A 13,057-nucleotide genomic window follows, 5' to 3' on the forward strand; every position below is an offset into this window, starting at 1 on the left:
AAGAAAATGTAATAGATCAATTGATCAAAGTGCGAGAACCTCTTTAAAAACCTCTTAAAGTTTTGTCAGTTTGCCGGTCGGGAGCATTCAGGTATGTGTTAACACAATGGCAAGGCGCCAAGGCATTAACAATGATCTTAGAGAAGCAACTGTTGCTGCCCATGAATGTGGGAAGCGATTAAGGGCATTTTCAAATAATTTAGAGTGAAAGATTATTCAAAAGTGGAAAATGTTCAAGGCAGTTGCCAATCTTTCCAGGAGTGGACATCCTAGTTATTTCACCCCAAAGTAATGATGTGTAATGTCTTGAAACACTGTAAAACAACAAAACCCCCAAGAGCTACATCTCAGACTCTACAGGCCTCAGCTGTAAAAAGTTAAAGTTCATGATGGTACACTTGGAAAAAGGCTGAACAAGTATGGCTTGTTTGGAAGGGCTGCAGGAGAAAGCCTCTTCTCTCTAAAAAGAACATGGCAGCACAGCTTAGGTTTGCAAAGTTACATCTGAACAAACCACAAGACTTCTGGAACAATGAACTTTGGACAGACGAGTCTAAAGCGGAGATGTTTAGCCGTGATGAAAAGCAGTACATCTGGTGAAAACCAGGCACATCCTACCAGCACAAACACCTCATACCAGCTGTTAAGCACGGTGGTGGAGGGCTGATTGTTAGGGCTTGTTTTGCAGCCACAGGACCTGGACACCTTGAGGTCATTGAGTCAAAGTAATCTATAGTCAAAGGTGATGCCATCTGTTTGACATCTAAAATTAAGCGGAAAATGTCCATAGAGCAAGGCAGTGATCCCAAACACAGCAGAAAATCTTCCACAGAATGTCAGGAAAAGAAAAGAATTGAGGTGTTGCGAGAGTCCAGTCAAAGTCCAGACCTCAACTTGATTGAAATGCTGTGGTGGGACCTGAGAGAGCTGTGTAAAACGAATGGCCACAAACCTCAATTAATTGAAGCAACATTGTAAAAAAAAAATAAATAAATAAAAAATGAGCCAGTCTTCCTCCACAGCGATGTGAGAGACTGATAACATCATACAGAAAACAATTACTTCAAGTTATTGCTGCTGAGGGTGGCTCTATAAGATATTGAATCTTGGGCTGTGTTTCATTTTTTCCACACACTGCTTCGCCATTTTGGCTTAGTTCTTGTTAAATGATGGTCCATCATGTGTTGTTTATCAGAGATTGTATTTACCTCATTTTAAGACCAGATTATTTCTTTTTTAAGATGTAAAACCTTTGCATGAAAAAGGGGAACACTTTCTGTCTCACAGACATGTATGTGGCTTCACACGCAATTCAGACCTCCTGCCCTCTCCTCTCATCCACTGCTTTAACCCTTCATTAAATCCTTGTGGGGTGCTTTAACCCCTCGCCGAGCACCGCAGCATCTCTCTCCTAAAATTCCCTGCAGAGGTCATCAGAACCAATTAGGTAAGATGAAAGCCTGTGCTGGAGCAGGGCCACCAGCTCACAGGCAGAGAGGAGAGATGACCAAGGCTGAGGTGAGAAGCGAAACAAGCAAACAAACAAATTTGATTTAAGGCTGCAAGTGCCTGTAATAGTATTTCCTGATCGAAAGGAGGGACAGAAAATGAGAAGTGGAGTGAGCTTCTTTCACCCTTAGCCAACATAGGTCTTAGATATATTTACAGGAGCAAGACAGGGTATAGTAGCAAGTAAAAGCTTAAGATAAATAAAGAGAATCTAAAAAGAAATGGCAGTGGATAATGGCTCAATCTTGGATAAAAACGTTGCTATGAAGAGGAAAGGCATCGACTCCAAAAAGAACTATTGCAATGTTCTGAGGTAAGGAAAACACTTTAATGTTTTATGGTCTGGGACAGCAGAAGTGCACCGTACTGTGGAAGGAAACATTGTATAAATATACCTGAACAGTTTTACAAGGGTGACTGAAACAGAAACAAGCCACAGTAGTAAATATCCACAACAAGCATCAGAACTGGAGGATTCTCCCAGAGCAATAAGAAGCCCGTGAGCTGAATAGTTAAATGAAGTGTATTGTACTACAAGCACAGAAGGGATTACAGGCGAAGGCAAAGCAAAAATTTTGTTTACTGTGATTGTATCTTAACATGAGACAAGAGGAAGGAAAATAGCACAACTGCATAGGAAGAAACAGACGGTACGAGCAGCAACAGACACCGCAGGAATGATAAAATCTGGTAAAGAGAGACTACCGGTACTCTACTACGACTCAAGGAAAACTACAGTTAGACACAGTTACATCATCCAACTTTCAATGTTATTTCTTAATGAAATGTTGCCGGAGTGAGAGATTTTGCCTTCAAGAAAGAAAAAAAAAAAAAAAAAAAACATAGAACGCCTCACAATTGCTGCATGGTAGCTTTGTCTTTCGAGGCCACTGTTTGTGGAGTAATTGGTATCTCTCGGTCTCTTTTGATGGGTTTCAACCTAACAGTAGCATGTCAGTTGAAGAGTACAATGAAGAGTCTCGACAGAAGCCTTGAAGATGGATTTTGTAGCTTTGCCCTCAAAAATGGTCACTAAAAGAGCACAGAGGAAGTCTGTTTTTCCATTCCTACTCAAGAGACATTTGTCATTTCCTTATTTGTATGCCTTAAAAAAACATTTTATTTCTTTATACTAAAGTGTTATGAAAATTTAGTTAATCCCTGGAGGGTAAAGACAGTCATTACACTGGACAGTCTGTTATAGAAGCCAAAACTGTAATACAATATATTTATGATTGCTGATTTGGAAGGAGCAAATAAAATTAGGTTATACTGCAAATGAGCACCGCGTTTAGAGATACCGGTAATCAGCTCTAAAAAGAAGCAATTACGAACAAATGTTTAGATTTAGTATACACATGCTCATAAGTGTCCCCCCAAAATCGGCTTTGTTGCCTTAGTCCTAACTAGCTCCTTTCATTGTAACCGAAAAATCATTCATAAAGCCAAGAAAATAGCCAACTAAGACTAAAACAAGCAAACACTCATTTTGATCCTGCTCCTGATTGTCACGGAACGGTGATGAAAGGTAGGACCCAGATGCAGTTCTTTCAAATTCAAAAAGGGTTTATTTAAAACAGGCAAAAGGCAAAAACAGAAAGCGCGGCTGAGCCGGATAATCAAAAATACTTGACTAAGGAATAACACTGAACAAAACAAGGCTATGAAAACAAGACTATGAATAAATACTATGGACAAGACTGTGATTAATAAACAAGACTATGAGGCAGGAAACCAGACTTAGCTTTCTGTGGCATGACATGAAGGGTAGGTGAGGATTCTGCCCTGAACATGAACCAACTGGGAGACTAGATACTGAGGGTGATTAGTTAGTGAGTGCAGCTGATGAGAATGAAACAGGTGACATTAGTGAAACTAAGTGGCAGGGGAAAAACATGACAAGAACATAACAAAGAACCTGAAAACATGAAGATCAAACATAAAACGTGACGGAACCTGAACATAACAATAATCAAAACATAAACTGTGACACTGATACTGTGAACCCCCGTCACGATAACACAGCTACCTTTACACATGTACAGTTTGAATGATATGATTAACTAATCACTTCCGGTTAGTGATTAACTTAATTAGTTTTTAGCGCAAACATATGAACGTTGTGGGAAAAGTTACAGCAACAATGTAAGCTGCATCCAAAGTGTTAAGAATACAAGCTTTTTACTTGACAAAAAGAACAAAATGATAAGTCAAACCAGAAATATTTGGATATCGAAATGTTTTTTCAGCATCACTTTGGGGTAAGGATGCTTCTGTGAATTCAAAGACTAATCCTGGTCAAATGGGACTTCATGGTTCCTCGTAGCATTACTCGATGCTACGAGTAATGTCACCCAGAGCACCAATATGATTGGATAAAGTCTGTGAGGTTTTTAGCATAAAAAATAATTACCTTAATTTGTCAGAAATCTAAAGTAGAAATTTAGAGGTCATCTAAGTCTTAATGTCTTTAACACAAGCCTGAGGATTCAGTAACTTATCTGTTTCACAGACTTTCATGGATGAATAAATGTTATCATTGGTAATAAGCATCTTTCCTGGTAATATTGCCCACAGGGAGCATGAATAAAGAGAATAGAATCAGTCCAGGTTTAAAACCCTGTGGAACACCTTAACTAACTCTAGTATGTTTGAGAGACACATTGTGTACATGTAAGACTGGAATCTGTGAAACACAGATAACTTTAACCTGTCCAAAGCAGTGCCCTTGGCCCCAGTGACATGTTAAAGCCTTTTGTAAAAAGATATTGTAATGAATGGTGTCAAATGTGCCACTGACATCTAACAGGACCAGCAAAGAGACAAGACCATTATCAGAGGCAATGAGAAGGTAATTTACAACTTAATCAAATGCAGTTGCAGTACTATTATGTCCTCCAAATCTATACTTTTTCAAGGGTTTTAGAGATCAATGGAAGGACGGATATTGGTCTGCAGTTGGCTACAACATTATGATCAAGACTGGTCTTTTTCAGTAATGGTTTAATGACAGCGAGCTTAAAGGCCTTTGGTACGTAGCCGGTTCATAAAGACAAACCGATCTGATTGAATACAAAAGTGTTACTTTAGGGGTAGAACAAGGTTAAACAGTCCAACTGAGATAGGGTCTAATAGACATATTGATGATTTTTGTAGGAGCATAGATTGCTGACATTTAATTCAGCTAAATTACTGAAAGAAGACAGATAGATAGTCTAAATAATGCCTTTTACCATTTTCTAATGTCATAACAGGGAACTATTAGTTCTGCCAGCTGTTGGATAAAAAAAGATTTTATCAGTGAAGAAGTCCATAAAATCACTACAGCGGAGGACTGAGGGAATACACTGTTCAACAGCCACTATGACTTTTGAGTTAAAGTTCTGCATCAGAGCTTTACTGTCCAAACGCTTCACTGTCTTTCTCGGGTGAAAACACCTATAATTAATCTTGTTTTGGCTTCTTTTTTGTTCGTTATTTTGTATCCTTGCTGCGAAACATGGTTTATTTGTTGGAGGAAGTGGTGGCATGGGAAATGTTGACTTACGAGGAGCTTCCGTCACTGTTGTAAATACTGTGCTTTATACTAATCATCTCTATGTGGTCAAAAAGTGGCATTACATTAGAATGTAGTCTGTTCCCAAAGTATCTCAGCTGTATATGTCAGCCGCACTATACATAGGCTTGTTTTTTGGTTTCTATACAGTTTGTTTTGTCTTTTTTGTTGATTCTGATGAGACCTTTTGAGTTTTTGATGTTCAAAACATTTTCTTTGACATGGAGAACCTTTAACTAGGATTGTGGGAGATACTCAAATCAGATTGTTCAATGTCTTGTCCGGGTTCAACCGTTTTTTGTTTTTTTGGGGGGAAACATGAAAACAGAAGGACATTTAAAAAAAAAAAAAACATTTATTTTCCACAGCAGACTTTCTAACTGGTCTTACCAGGAGATACACAGGTGGAACTAATCACAGTAATGATGCCTCGGTTCCATTGAGGTGTCCCAGTAAGCTGCTGGCAGCGAGTCAAAATGCACAATATCAGGACCCTGGAACTGGCACGCCTCAGTGGTTATTAATGTTATTAGTTACACCTGTGTTATATCTCACATGTCAGAATATTGGCCTATAGACCCTTTCTCACAGTTGGCATTTAACACAGAAGCAGGCTGCTGCCGGCTGTGTAACAAACAAACAAAACAAAGGTAAAATAAATAAATAAATAAATAACAGAAGAACACAAGTTCCACAGTGATAGGTAGCTGTGCATATACTGGGCCCAAGTGATACTTACCTTATTCATTTGCAGACCACTTGTCTTAACAGTGCAAAGTCATTTGCTGTAATATGTAATCTTCCTATGTCTGTTAAATAGCATAGTGTGCATCTGACTTTTTTCTTTTCCAGGTGCAGGTGAAGCACATCACTGATAACATGACAACAGGAAAAACTGTCTCGCCATTCAGCACCACGTTCACCAGTGTTCCAATTGCCCAGTAGTTTCAGGGGACATGGACTGCACAGGGTATTCGGCCATGTTCAGCAAAAGTCCAAACCGTTGAGAGCAGAAACGCTCAGCAGAAAGGAAACTGTGAACTGTGTAAAGAAGTACTCATTAACAGTTTATCACACCACAATACGTTGAAAAGTAAGATTACCAATCAGTTATTTGATGTAGAAATACGTTCTACAGTAAAAAAAAGAAAAACGAAAGAACTTAAAAACTAAAGCACACAGTAAAATAGAGTAATTGCTAAAGCCTAAAGAGAAATTAATTCAAGTTTACATTTGTAAATTAATTTACATAATTTAAATTAAGTTCTCAGATATCTTTAAGGTGACAGGCTTGCTAAGCAAATGTTTTAGCTAGCCCAACTTACAAAAATAACAATTAACTGTCTGTGCTAAAATGACTATCATACAGCTATTTGAGGTTAATGTGTTATAGGCAATACATGGAGAGAGTGATGTCTGCTTCTGTAACATGTTCTCAAAAGAAGAATTTTGTAAAAAGAAGTACATAATATATATATATATATATTATATCATATATATGCTGGTACCACAATCTTTCCTGAGATATATACATCTTTTTTTACACTTAATGGAACAACATGCAAGACAAAGATCATGGACTTAATACTTTTATCATCATCTCTCTGCCAACTGGTGCACAAGAATTCATCACTCTGTAGTCTTGAAAAAACACCATAATTCAGAATAATCCTTGCAGCAATCAGGTTTCCTCTACAGAATATTTGGCAGGACTATTCATAAAGATCTCAGTTGTGAAAACAAGTGCATGGGCAGCAACAGCATGCTGTGTTGGTTTCTCTGCATTTAATTATGGTCTGCCCCTAATGCATATTTCTGAATGGTATCCATTTGTTAAATGCTTTGTTCCAATATTTGACTCCCCATCTCAAAGGCCCTCAGTTTAGAGTTGCACTCTGTAAAGTAGGTTAAGTGGGCATTACTTACCCTCGTGTACTAACAAATATCAATGTAAAAGCAAAGTGTGCAGCAGACAAATACATAAGAGAGCTTGCATATCTCAAAGTTCAATTTCAAAGAGCTGCCATACTTCAGAAAACCACCACAGACACTGAAGATAAATTATTTATCAACAATTTTGGTTGTATTGTAAGTATAGTGTCAGTGCTTACTTGCTGGCTCTAATCAAACGTACCCGATGTTAAGCTGTATTCTTCTTAAACAGCAGGGTGACAATGCCATCATTACAAATAAGACTCACATTTTACACACATAATCAAAAAGAAGACTTTAGCTTTATTCAAGTGATCAATACTATTATTCTATGACTCAACACATCACAAACTGTTTCTCTTTTCAAGCTGTGCGGACTATAAATCAGATTCTGACTAATCTGCAGCGAAATTTTGCCGTCCAATAAGACTACTTCATCTTGCCAAAGAGCCACAGAAGTTGTTACATTATTTCTTATGGGACAGACGGCTCTCTCATCTTTTGTTCATCTGCCTAACTTTCAGCAAGAACTGTAGTTAGTAGCCTTGTCGAGTTCCCGTTCATTTTCATAAGAAAACTGAAGGTTTTCACAGTAAATTCAGTTGGTCATCAGATACTGCACTGAAAAAGAAGCCATCTGCAGCATTGAAAGTGATTACACTCTCCACACAAGGTCAGATTTCTTTGAGTCCTATCCTGTCATTGAAGCAGTGTTCAAATGACTCAGGTGGATTAAATCCAATCCTTTATCTGTGGCTTGATTGAGTACATTGACTAACAGCCACTGTTAAAGAGTTTAGCATTCGACAGCTTGCAAAACAAAGAGGGGCTGTGTCAAAGTGTGGCTAAACTGAAGGTTTCTAAGTGTAGCTGTTACATGCACTCTAAAATACTCTTTGGAAACTGATTCAGTGCTATGTAAAATACATTAAGGCACACCAAAAGTTACTAGTCCATCTAGTAACTAGTCATCTCAACACCTTAAGTTTAAAAAATGAAAGAATATTAGACACATACACTATATTGCCAGATGTATCCACTCAGCTCTCAGTATACAAACGTATACTCTCAGCTCTTTCTAACTTTCTAACTGGTCTTACCAGGAGAGCTCTCAGGAGCTCAGTGAATTCCAGCGTGGTACCGTGATAGGATGCCACCGGTGCAACAAGTCCAGTCGTGAAATTTCCTCGCTACTAAATATTCCACAGTCAACTGTCAGTGGTATCATAACAAAGCGGAAGCGATTGGGAACGACAGCAACTCGGCCACGAAGTGGAGGGCCACATAAAATGACAGAGCGGGGTCAGCGGATGCTGAGGTCGCCAACGTTCTGCAGTTAGAGGCTACAGACCTCCAAACTTCATGTGGCCTTCAGATTAGCTCAAGAACAGTGTGCTTTATAGAAAGGGTTTCCATTGCTGAGCAGCTGCGTACAAGACATACATCACCAAGTGCAATGCACAGCGTCGGATTCAGTGGTGTAAAGCATGCCGCCACTGGACTCTAGACCAGTGGAGATGCCTTCTCCATCTGGCAATCTGATGGACAAGTTTGTGTTTGGCGGTTGCCAGGAGAACGGTTCTTGTCTGACTGCATCACGTCAAGTGTCAAGTTTGATGGAGGGGGGATTATGGTGTGGGGTTGTTTTTCAGGAGCTGGGCTTGGCCCCTTGGTTCCAGTGAAAGGAATTCTGCTTCACCATACCAAGAGATTTTGGACATTTTCATGCTCCTAACTTTGTGGAAACAGTTTGGGGATGGACCCTTCCTGTTCCAACATGACTGTGCACCAGTGCACAAAGCAAGGTCCATAAAGACATGGATGAGCGAGTTTGGTGTGGAAGAACTTGACTGGCGTGTACAGAGTCCTGACCTCAACCTGACAGAACAGCTTTGGGATGAATTAGAGCAAAGACTGCCAGCCAGGCCTTCCCGTCCAACATCAGTGCCTGACCTCACAAATCCGCTTCTGGAAGAATGGTCAAAAATTCCTATAAACACACTCCTAAACCTTGTGGAAAGCTTGCCCAGAAGAGTTTAAGCTGTTATAGCTGCAAAGGGTGGGCTGACATCATATTAAACCCTATGGATTAAGAAAGGGATGTCACTTAAGTTCATATGCATGTAAAGGCAGATGAGCGAATACTTTTGGCAATATAGTGTATGTATAAATAGGATGTATATATTCCAATGCATCCTTAGGAATGATCATACAAATTATTTTCAGTAGAGTCAGAGAACAGTGCTAAGAAGTTAATTATCATTAAGTTTTTAGGAACCAATGTTTAAAGGGTAGAGATCCAACATGCTTCATTCCAAATGAGCCTATATTGTGCCCACCATCCCCAGGTGGTAAAGTGATAAATTCAATACAGCAAAAATGTGGGGAAGCAATATGGTGAGCACCATTACAATGTACTTTTACATGATAGTCTCAATTGTATTAGCTTCCAAAGTTCAAAATTGCCACAGACCAAATGATCACTAATATTTTTTACCCTTTTATTTACGAACAAGGATGTGATCATCAGTTCAGGCTCGCCCTTTAAGAAATGTTTTTTTGGAGACATAAATTTTGGTGCACTGAGCATTGAAACGTTTCAAACAGGCTCTAACGAGATTTTATTAAGGCCAGCTCATATGCTTTATTCATCCAAGAGGATAGATAAAGCCATTGCCTAAATCTACCTTTCATAATCTCAGCCTTCTCCATACAGTCCTCTGTGGAAAGATAGATCTTTCTCAGTCAACAAAATGACTGATGCAGAGACCCTTTTTAAGACAGGTAGGGTGGAAACTTGTGGCCAGCAACGAGACTTTTATCAGTTTCCTTCCACTAAAAGAGTTCTAATGAGGTACACTTTGTCTATCAATATCCACATTTCAGAGAAACCCTTTTTCATTACAAAAAGTTGATGTTATCAAGGTTTAAGCTGTTCAACATTGTGACGATATCTAAAAATTCTTCAAACAAGTCAATGATAAACCTGTATCACCTAATAGTCTTGGAGAAATGTGTCTTCCTTAGTGAGTTAGAGGAAAAGTTCCTCTCAAAATGCCACACAAATGAACTTTTCTGCACAGATAGCCCACACGTTCAGGCCAGAAACTAGTAAAGAAAATTAAAGAAAAAAATGTCAAGTTCAGCTAAATCAAGGATACTTTTCTACGGAGGGTGAGACACATTACATTACCATCAGTAGAAAATGAAAGACTCCAAATCATCTTTATCGGATACATTGGTAGAAAAGCTTGGAGGCTTGTGGTATCAAGGATGAATGGAAAAACATAATCAAATTTAACTCAAACTGATATAATTAATTAATCCCAAAATGGGAAACTGAATAAATTATACATGAATATATAAATAATATAAAAACACATTTAAAAAAAAACATCAAAACCTGAAATTGTATCAGTGAAATCAGTTGATGTTGTCTGGAACAGTTTGTGAAAAGGGCTTTGTCAAATATTCACAAACTTAAGACAATGAAGACCGCAGTAAATCTGTTTGTACCACAGTGGGATTATCTGGAGGGTTATATATTATATATTATATATATATTATATATTACATTATAGAAGATCAAATTCTGATTCGGAAATCCAACCTTTCTTTTGAGCATCATTGGGATAAGAGTACATTTCCTGCTGAAAAGTTTTACTGGAGTCATGGTTAATCCATCCATCAATGTATCCATCAGCTTTCTACCTCTTGACTGGGACCAGGTTGAATGGGCAAAAGTCCAAGCAGAGATACCCAGACTCCCCTGTCCCCTGTCACTATCTCCAGCTCTTCCGATGGGAACACAAAGATGTTCTAAAGTCATCTCTCCAGTGGGTGCTAGGATTGTCTTGAAGCCTCCACCTGATGTCCAAAACACTTTTTACTGGGGAATCTCCTGACCAGATGCCTGAACCACATCAACTGGCTTTTTTTATGGTGAGAAGCAGCAAATCTACTCTGAGCCCAGATCTGCAGATGCTGCCCCTTCCACCTCTGTTCCTTCCGCTTCATTCTATCCCAACTCATGAACAAGACCCCAAGATACTTGAACTTCCTCACTTGAGGCAACGACTCATTCCCTACCCAGAGTTGGTAATCCACCCTTGTCTGACTGAGGGCCATGGTCTCAGAATTGGAGGTGCTAATTCTCAACCCAGCTGCTCCACACTCGACTGCAAACTGCCCCAGTGTGTGCTGGAGGTCTCGGCTTCACAAGGCCGAAAGGATGGCATCATCTGCAAACAGCAAAGATGGAATCCACAGCTGACTGAACTGGAAATGTCTGCACTTTGGCTGCCCCTAGATATTCTGTCTGTAGGGAATATGAAGATAATCTGTAACAAAGGACAACACTCACCAGAAATGAGTCTGACTAAATGTCACAATTCAACCTTTTTAGAAAACAAAGACATCGGATAATTGAGAATAAAAATCCTATCTATACGGCTGAGCATCATTTACAGACACCACCGCCCTTATCTACTGGTTAGATGACTAAATCTGCACTGCATGCAAAGCTATTCTTTCATTTTTAGCTTTTAAGAACTGGTGTGAGGCTTCATCATCCTGAGCGTCATATCGTTCTCCACAATTCTTCCAAAATGTTTGCAGCATACTTGATCTAAATGTGCTTTTTAGCCTAAATGTGGGGGAATGAATATTAGTGGCAGGATTTTTTTTTTTTTAAAGTACCGCAGTTAATCTGTCAGAGGTAATTTAGACACTGTGCAGAGTTTGTTCTAAATCTATGGAGTGACTTAAGAGGAGGTAAAAGAGGTGTTCAAGAGGAGAAATAATGGAGTGATGAATATAATGTGCACAGGCAAAAGATGAGGAGTAAATGGTCAACCGAAAACATTAAGTTTCTCGCTAGAAACATTGCACTAATGTGAATATAAAGTCACAGAGGGATGTATCACCAGTAAAAGAAGGGTGGAGAAATGGCACACAGCCTTATTTTGAGTCTGGTCCATTTGCATTTTAGCCAAACGGAGCGGCAAGAGGGAGTTTGTAGTGGAGGCAAACCACAGTCAGCTGCTCTGAAGGTAATTCTCAAAGTATGAAATATGCACCATAAGGGATGAATAACAGGGAACGGCTGTGGTTCAGGTAACGTGAAGCACTTGAACTTATCGGCCATTTCCAAGATCAAAGGGAAGTCTTACTTTACCCTCAGCAGGCCAAACAAAAATTCAAACCAGCAATAAATATTGCCACAAGGTCACTAGCGAAAACTCACCAACAACAGAGTCCACATTGAATAAGAAGCATGTCAGCATGCTCATCTCTCTGTGGCTTATCTCTGTGATGATGCCGAGAGGTCACACAGCTGAGTAGCAGGTGCCATGCTGTCATTGTGCCCAGAGAGAAAGCACTTCTGTGTGAGAAGGCTGCGAAGAAAAGCCTTGGAGAGGCACAGGGGAGAGAGAGAGAGCACCATCCAAGTGAATCATCAGGGCCATCAATGTAATGAGAGCAGATCAGTCCTGAGCAAAAAAGGCAAGGAGGGGGAGAGAGAGACGGGGAGAGAGAGGGATCATGGGTAATGTAGAGAGAGAAGGAGGGTGAATGGTAGAAAGTGGTGGAGCAGAGGAAAAAAAAGAAAATGGGAGAGATTGGGATACAGAGCGTAGCGCGGGAGGATGAGAAAAAGTTGCTGATAGAGGCATACAGTCGACTGTAATGGACTTAGAGCTCTGGCAAAGAACAGGGATGCATGAGGAGAGACGATGGCTAAGCAAATAAACAATTTTCTGTTTTTTCACCAGTGTGCTTAAGAAAACATCAGAGGCTGAGTAACACACAAAAGAGGACAACTGCTGGGCACTCAACACTTAAGCTCGGAGAAAAACTACAACACAAAAGAGCAGTGAGAGGAAAGGATTACAAGATAGAGGGAAATGTGCAGTGAGAGGCAGCTGGCAAAAGAAAAAAAAGACTTCTGCTTTCATTTTCATTCAAACACAGGGGAATAATATTGATCAGCCAGGATGTCTCTAATGTTAGAATGTTTTTCATAGTCGTGACCTGGTATTTAATTAAACTGCCATTTCC

The sequence above is a fragment of the Leuresthes tenuis genome, unplaced genomic scaffold (assembly GCF_036924035.1).
Source record: "Leuresthes tenuis unplaced genomic scaffold, fLeuTen1.0.hap1 SCAF_14, whole genome shotgun sequence".
Lineage (NCBI taxonomy): Eukaryota > Metazoa > Chordata > Actinopteri > Atheriniformes > Atherinopsidae > Leuresthes > Leuresthes tenuis.